Source organism: Catharus ustulatus, chromosome 11, assembly GCF_009819885.2.
Source record: "Catharus ustulatus isolate bCatUst1 chromosome 11, bCatUst1.pri.v2, whole genome shotgun sequence".
Lineage (NCBI taxonomy): Eukaryota > Metazoa > Chordata > Aves > Passeriformes > Turdidae > Catharus > Catharus ustulatus.
In genome coordinates this window covers 4,383,888-4,392,031 of record NC_046231.1, presented here as the reverse complement: position 1 = coordinate 4,392,031, position 8,144 = coordinate 4,383,888, and the positions used below count along the sequence as shown (strand labels likewise).

At 42.7% G+C, this 8,144-nt stretch overlaps 1 long non-coding RNA gene across 1 annotated transcript; it reads left to right on the top strand.

Annotated features, from left to right (window-relative positions):
- Positions 1–290: 290 nt before the first annotated feature.
- On the top strand, positions 291–7,782 carry LOC117001219. The gene is made up of 3 exons (XR_004418984.2): positions 291–416; positions 630–672; positions 7,392–7,782. It is a non-coding gene; the product is annotated as an uncharacterized LOC117001219 (long non-coding RNA).
- The last annotated feature ends 362 nt before the right edge of the window (positions 7,783–8,144 follow it).

Sequence of the window (8,144 nt, the reverse complement as noted above, 5' to 3'; positions counted from 1 at the left end):
AAAGTCTGGCACTTGTCATTCTCTCTGTTTCATTTAGATATTACTGAAATTGAAAGGTTTTTTCAGTTTTGTTTTGGTTTTGGGTTTTTTTTCTTTTGTTGTTTGTTTGTTTCTTTGTTTTTTCTTTCTGGAGGAAATTAATGGAATTATACAATGAGCTGGAAATATGACAGGTGAGAAGGAAGCAGTGCCAGCACAGCACACAGTGAGGCCCTCAGTGAGCAATTTCCATTCCGTTTCAAGGAGGTGCTGCAGACTAAAAAATCTGCCCAAAGATGCTGATCAGGCTGTTATGTAATCAAAATCACCTGGCTTGCTGACAGAAGCTTGGGATGCAAGTGTTCTTCTGTGCTGTGACCTCAGTGAGGTTCCAGCAGACACAGCTTCTATCAGGCCTGCAAATCCATACACTGAGTGTAAGTACAGCTCCTGTCGAGCAGGGACTTAATGCTGCTTATGAGCAGCCTTGTTCATTACTAAACCAGTCCTAGATGAGGTAAATTGCCTAAAATATGTGGAGCCATTTAGATTTAAAATCACTGAGAATCTGAATCTCTTCAACCTTTGACATGTGTGCAACTCGTAACACAAATCCATGATTTGTTGCTCTGTCATGTTTGCTTTGACAGGTCCAGTGTTTTCCTGGTTTGCTGAAGAGGAGATTTGTTCTTGGTGAGTTTTTCATGTCCTTCCTGTGCCCTGATTTTAAAAACCCTGGAGAGATATTGCTTCATGACGATTTCAGTGTCTGGTGGGAAAGAAATTTTGGTTAATTTACTGTTAGATTATGTACTTTTATGTAATTGCTGAACTGAGACCAGACTTTCCATGGGTGAGAAGAGGTGGTTGCTTGATTTAGTGTTTTGATTGTGGATCCTTTTGCAGGAGAAGTTATTTTGATTGCATGTTAAAGTGATTTACATGATGGTGTTTGAGGTTCTATAGCAAAATTTACTATCAACAGCAAAATTCCTTTTTTGTTTTGTGGTTTGTTTTTTGGGTGGTTTTTTTTTAGTTTGTTGGGATTTTTTTGTTTTTTGGGTTTTTTTTTTTTGGTCTGTTTTACTAAATTTGAGAATTATACTAGAAGCAACACCATATTTTCCAGAAAGTGAGTCTTCAACAGAAATTACAGTGCTGCTATGGAGAAAAGCTATGAAAAATCACATATTTTTGAAATTGCTTGCCTCTATGAAAAACTTAGGATATGAATTTCAAAAGCTTGGTTCTCATTTAGAAAACAGACACTTCAAAAGTGAGCAAGATTGTGCAAACCTTCTTGGTGTCCAGCACCTTAAAAATCGAACTCTTGGAGGATTCCTCTTGCTGGCTGTGGAGCTCTGCAGCAGTATGGGCTGTTCTCACCCTGTTCTCGAAGAGCGAGCCTTGATTTGTATTTTTCCCTTATTTGACTTCAATACCATCTCTTAAATCTTGTTTGCAGTAATTAAACTGGGTCATATTGGTTTATGTCCATGGTGTTATCTCTGCTACTGAGGTTGGGCAGGGTTTGGAGCAGCCTGGAACAGTGGGAGGTGTCCCTGCCTATGGTAGGGAGCTTTGAGGTCCCTTACAACCCAACCCATTCTATGATTCTATGATCATGGAACTTTTTCAAAATTATATCAGGGAAAAATATGTCTGGAAAATCCTGATGAAATTTTTAAATGGAGTAACTAAAATGCATATCCTAGAATAATTGTGTCAATGGGAAATCTTTGAATAAATTGTCAAAAGGGGCTTTTTTTTGACAAACTAGCTGAAATTTAGCTCCAAGGCGTTTTTTATTAACTCTTAGTTTTAAGCACTGTTAATGATATGATACAAATTGTTTTTAAAAATGGAGTTGCAGCAGAAACAAAGCGAATATGAGGTATCTGCCTCTGTGTTGTGTGGGGTTTTTTCAGAGCACTCTTCCAAAGCCAGAGTCAGTGCTGATAGCAGCACTCACAGAATCACAGAATTACTGGGTAGGAAGAGATCTCCAGCATCATCAAATCCAACCCAGCCCTAACACCTCAACTAGACCATGGCACCAAGTGCCACATCCAGTCTTTTTTCAAACATATCAGGGATGGTGACTCCACCACCTCCCCAGACAGACCATTCCAGTACTTGATCGCTCTTTCTGTGAAAAACTTTTCCTAATATCCAACCTGTATCTCCCCTGGCGCCGCTTGAGACTGTGTGCTCTGGTTCTGTCAGTGCTGCCTGGAGAAAGAGACCAACCCCACCTGACCACAAAAACCTTTCAGAAGTTGTAGGGAGTGATCAGGTCTCCCCTGAGTCTCCTTTTCTCCAGGCTGAACAACCCCAGCGCCCTCAGCCATTCCTCACAGGTTTGTGTTCCAGCCCCCTCACAGGGTTTGTGTTCCAGGTCCCTCACAGGGTTTGTGTTCCAGACCCCTCACAGGTTTGTGTTCCAGCCCCTCACAGGTTTGTGTTCCAGACCCCTCACAGGTTTGTGTTCCAGCCCCTCACAGGTTTGTGTTCCAGACCCCTCACAGGGTTTGTGTTCCAGGTCCCTCACAGGGTTTGTGTTCCAGACCCCTCACAGGGTTTGTGTTCCCAGCCCCTCACAGGTTTGTGTTCCAGACCCCTCACAGGGTTTGTGTTCCAGGTCCCTCACAGGGTTTGTGTTCCAGACCCCTCACAGGTTTGTGTTCCCAGCCCCTCACAGGTTTGTGTTCCAGCCCCTCACAGGTTTGTGTTCCAGACCCCTCACAGGGTTTGTGTTCCAGGTCCCTCACAGGGTTTGTGTTCCAGACCCCTCCCCAGCCTCGTTGCCTCCTCTGAACACACTCAGGTGTCTCAAGGTCCTTCCTAAACTGAGGGGACAGAACTGGACACAGAGCTCAAGGAGCACTCCCTCCTTTTTTTAATCCCTTCTGGTTTTTCATTTGGTGTAGCAAAGCTTAGGGGGAGACACAGGCTGACTCTTAGCATTTGAAGAAATGCAGTGGGAGATGTTTGCCTCCCTTCAGCGCTATTTACACCTCTCATTCTGAACTCAATTATATCATTTTGATAGTGAATTATAGAGGGTGATGCTCATTTTACCAACTTCCAGCTGTAATTGCAGACTCAGATGTGTCACAGCTTGGCAGGGGAAGAGGCACTTCCTCGTTGGGGCGTGCTGGGGTTTCTCTAACAAATATTGAGGCACAGAATGAGGCTCCATGTTCTGCATGTCCTACTTTTGTAGGTTGTAGCTGCGGGCATAGCACTCCCTGGCAGAACCATTTTAGAGATCATGACCTCACTAGGCTGGAGTTGAAAAATACACAGGGCTGCTCTCTATTTGAATTTTTTGTAGCTCATTTCTGAGGTGACACACAGCTACTGGAACAAGGCCTCAGATTAGACCCTGTAGGCAGGATCTGGACTAATAAGATGTTGTGCTATGATTATTTCAAACTCTGCTTTGCCTGTCTCCATTACTTTTGTATTTTTCTGCTGCATGTAAAAGGAAAGCCAGATTTGAAGGTTATATTCGCTTACCCAAATGTCAAGTTCTGTATGAACATCTCGGCTGACATTTTTCTCTCTGCTTGGTGAGGAATGATCCAAATGTCTGACAGTAGTGCCGCACCACCTGCATCCTACCTGCCATGTTCAGACATGAAAGCTCGATTTGGTCTTTGTCTCAGAGAGCTGATAAAGACCTGAGGTTGGAAAATGTTAACATAATAGCTTGACATTTTGCTTCTTTTTGTTCAGCTCTGGTTCAAAGGGACTTCATGTGTTTAATCTAAGGGAAATATACTGTGTGTGAAATATTTAATGGAGTGATTACTTCCACTTCAGCCTTTGCTTGCACACACCTCTTTCAGCACAGTACAACCCTCTATCACCAGTAGTTAATGCTTCGAAAATGAGAGAGGTGATTCCATTTCTGTCATACTCAGAAGTTTCTACTGTGTATTTGATGTCAGAGTTTCAGAAAGGGCACGAGAGTCAGTAGTGTCTAATTAGGCACCTAATTAGCAGGCTGTGACTTTCTCTATGTAGCCATGCAAGCTCAAGGCTGATCATTTCTGTTTTATCTGAGGTTACTTTATGGGAAGCATTTGAGAGGGTGCAAGGCAAACTTCTTGTCTGGGTGTATCAGGTTCCAAATATTATCTCAGGCAGACACCAAGCAATGTCTCCCAGGAGTGGCAGCGCTGGTGTGAGCTGTGTCAGCTATTTTCCACAGCAGCTTCTACTCTCAGGAGAGTAAATGGATTTGTGCAGACTGGAATCCTGCTCTGGAGCTGAGCCAGACCTGCAGGCTAATGAAAAAGAAGGAAGTGTCTGTGTCTCACTCTAGCTGGAGGAACACTGAGGGTCTCAGGGACTCTCTGGTCCAGGACAGGGCTGCTGCTGGCTGGGGATAGAAACAAAAAACAGGGCAAAAAGCCAGACACAAAACTACCTTGTTTCTTTTAAGCTATCTGTTGCTTTTAAAATACCACCAAAGACTTTCTCTCTCTCCCCTACCCTCTCTCTCACTCCCTCTCCCAGGGTGTGTGAACCCAGCCCAGCCAAATGGGATATTTTGTTTAATGGTGTGGACAGGGAAAAGCTACAACAGGTTGGATGCCTTGGAGATGATGCTTCATATTCCTTCCTTGTGAGCAAAACTTTGTGCCAACTCTTGGTTTAACAAAAATTGAAAAATAATTTACATTCCTTAAGTTGAGGGATTTCTTTAGTCCCATTTTCCCTTTTTTTTTTTTTTTTTTTCCAGGTTGACTTAAGCTTGTGTAAAGAAATTGTACACAAATTATTGAAAAAGTCTGGAAAAGATAGGGGCTGTTAAATAGAAATAAACTCAAGTTTATTGGGTCAGACCCTGCTAACAAACTGCTGAACATAACAAACTGCTGAACATTTTACCCAGGCAGAGGTAGCTACTGGCACCAGCTGAGCTGTTCAGAACCTTCTCTTTACATTAGAAATACTATCAATTATATGTGATCCAAAGTCTTACTGAAGAAGAAAGGGATGTTAAAATTGTTTTGGAAGGAACTTATCCCTGATGGTGTGCACAACAGATGACAAGAAGAATTGATCCTCAGGAACCAATTAATTTTAGAGCTCTGTTTGGAAGAAAATACACTGAGTGAAGGTCTGCTGTTAAAAAAAAAATAAAATTTAAAAACCACAAAATGTCCACAGAAGAACTCTTGCACTTCTCCTATTAACTTCAAAAAAGGCTTGTAAATAGAAAACACTTGTAACAGATTTTGCTGCTGAATTGAAAGTAGGAGTGTGGACAAATAAATGTTGATTTAAATGTTGATTTTAAAAAAACCCAAAAAACCAGAAAATGTGAAAGGAAACTTTCTGAGCCTTTTTTTTCCCCCTCCATTTGTGAGACTCACAAGGGAAATTATGGGATCCAAAGTGTAAGATGAGATGCATTGCTGGGATATCAATCAGAGGATATTCAAATCATGGTTTTCACAAAATTGGTAGGCAAGCAACCTCTTTTGGCATGATCATTTTTTGCTGTTTAAAGCCTGCTTGTACATAATGATATGCTCAATTCACATCACTGACAATGGTAATTTCCTTCATTTAAAATCTAAGCAAATAGTTTGACAAGAAAGGAAGGAAACTAATTCATACTTTCTGTCATTGGACATAAAAAACAAGTTGCAAACATATAAAGTGTTCAGACAAGTAATATCTTATCTGATAATTTAACTGAGATTTTTGGACTGTTTCCATGGACTGTATTGCTGGGATTAACTGTGCTTCTATTCAGAAATTACCCACATATGATTCCACTTTTTACTCTTTCGTTTCTTCAGTTAATGTTTAAAAGTTATGCAACTGGAGCTTCAGATTTTAAAAATACTCAATGTAGAAGTGCTTTTGGTTGTTCTTCTGTTTGGTATTACTTTTTCTTTCTATAATTATTGTCCAGGATGTTCAGTGCTGTTTGAACTTTTACATTGCATACATTAACTTTAGTAAACTGAGAATCTCAATGTCAGAAAACCAGGAGAATTTGGGATTAGCAGCTGAGTCATTGGTGTTTAGTACCATGCTGATGTCCTGTGACATCCAAAACTTCAACAAGAGTCTGGCACGTGTGAAGCAGGAATTACAGGACACCATGCCAGTGTGGATCACAGGCAGGTGAATTTAAACAATTAAATCCAGCCCTGACATTTTACTGAAAGGAAAACGGGAGTGCAAAATCTCACTCCATGACTTTATAGAATTGTTTGGGAGAAAGGGACCTTAAAGCTCATCCCACCCCACCCCTGCCATGGCAGGGACACCTCCCACTGTCCCAGTGTCCAACCTGGCCTTGGGCACTGCCAGGGATCCAGGGGCAGCCACAGCTGCTCTGGGCACCCTGTGCCAGCCCTGCCCACCCTGCCAGGGAACAATTCCTGCCCAAGATCCCATCCATTCCTGCCCTCTGGCACTGGGAGCCATTCCCTGGCTCCTGTCCCTCCAGCCCTTGCCAATTGTCTCTCTCCATCTTTCCTGCAGCTCCTTCAGGCCCTGCAAGGCCACCCTGAGCTCAGCCCAAAGCTTCTCCTGTGCAGGTGAACAATCCCAGCTGTGCCAGCCTTTCCTGCCAGCAGAGCTGCTCCATGCTCTGCTCATCCTGGAGCCTCCTCTGGGCTCTCTGCAGCAGCTCCAGCTCCTTGCTGTGCTGGCCCAGGGCTGGGGCAGCTCTGCAGGTGCTCAGGGTCTCACCTGAGGGGCAGAGGGGCACAATCCCCCCTGCCCTGCTGCCCACGCTGGCCCAGCCCAGGGCAGGGGGTTTGGGGTCCCAGCTCTGCCCCACAGCTCCCAGGGCCTCTCCCAGCGCTGCTCCAGCTGCTCAGCCCAGCATGGATGGGTCTCAGGGCTGCTCCCAACCCAGGTGCAGCACCTGCGCACTGGGGAGAGCAACGTTAAACTATTGAGAATAGAAATCTGGATCAAGTATCATTTTTATTGTCAATATCTTTTTTTGATGGATAATTTCAACATGTTTCTATTAAGAGTAATTCACGTCACCATTGTTCTTCAGAGTTTTTGTCTAAGGCTATCTGAGCTGCTTTCCTGTATTTTTTCAGCAGCTTTCTGTTTATAAACCCTTTGTTCTGGGCTTGAACTGCAGGCTTGGGTCACTTGTGCTCTGCTGAAAGTAGAGTCACCAGGAGTTAATTAGAATGAACTTCTGTGGGATGAGCCCAAGGGATACATAGTTAAAACTTTTGTGACATAAGCAATGGAGCAGCGCAATTCCTATGGTATGAGCAGCCCTTTTTGTACTCATGCTGCTTCAGCACTTTTTGATTAGCTGGCTTCATTTCCCAACTAAATCTTAACCCTCCAAACTGTTTTCTGTAGCCACAGGCACAATTCCATCTGAAATGTGCTATTTTCTCTTTCAGTCAGACTGCCAGAACACCATTGGAACCTGATGCCACACTCTGGTTGAGGAAATCACTCTCTAATCCACCTAAATGTTTTAACCCACTGGATGAAATAAGAACCAAATGCATTTTCAACCATTTAGCAGAGATCCATGTCTGAAGAGGGAATGCCACAAAGGGGGAGAGACACCTCTGAAAGAGCTCTGGAGTTTGCTCCCTGCTGAGCTGAGTTGCTGCACAAGTGAGGGGATTTTTGGAGATCCCTCTCATTCCACAGGCATGGCAGGAAATGTCCCCCCCAGTTAATTCAGTACTTACTCAAGTACTTCCCTTATTTTGTTTCCAAAGAATTGGAAGTAACTTCCACCGTCTGGGTTTATTTTCTTGATTTCAGGTTATTATTTATATGCAGAAAGGATATTTTATATGAAATAAAGCTATTTAATATCAACCTAAAACAGTCTGCTAGCTTCTTATTTTGCTTTGCTCTGAGTTTTTTTACACACAAGCTCTTTCTCAAAATGAGAAAAAAATTGTTTCCATTCTGGAGAACTATTCTGACAACTTACTGAATTAAATAAAACTGGGATCTACATTACATGAACTAAATTTTTAAATTGAGCTGTTTTATTTGCTGACATGTGACACTGCCGATGTGTTTGCTTTGCTAACTGGGATTTTTGTACTCTGTTATACAATACCAAGCCTGATACTGTAATTTTCCAAAGGATCTCTGGGTATCAAACCAAGTTTCCATTGATTTTGAATTGT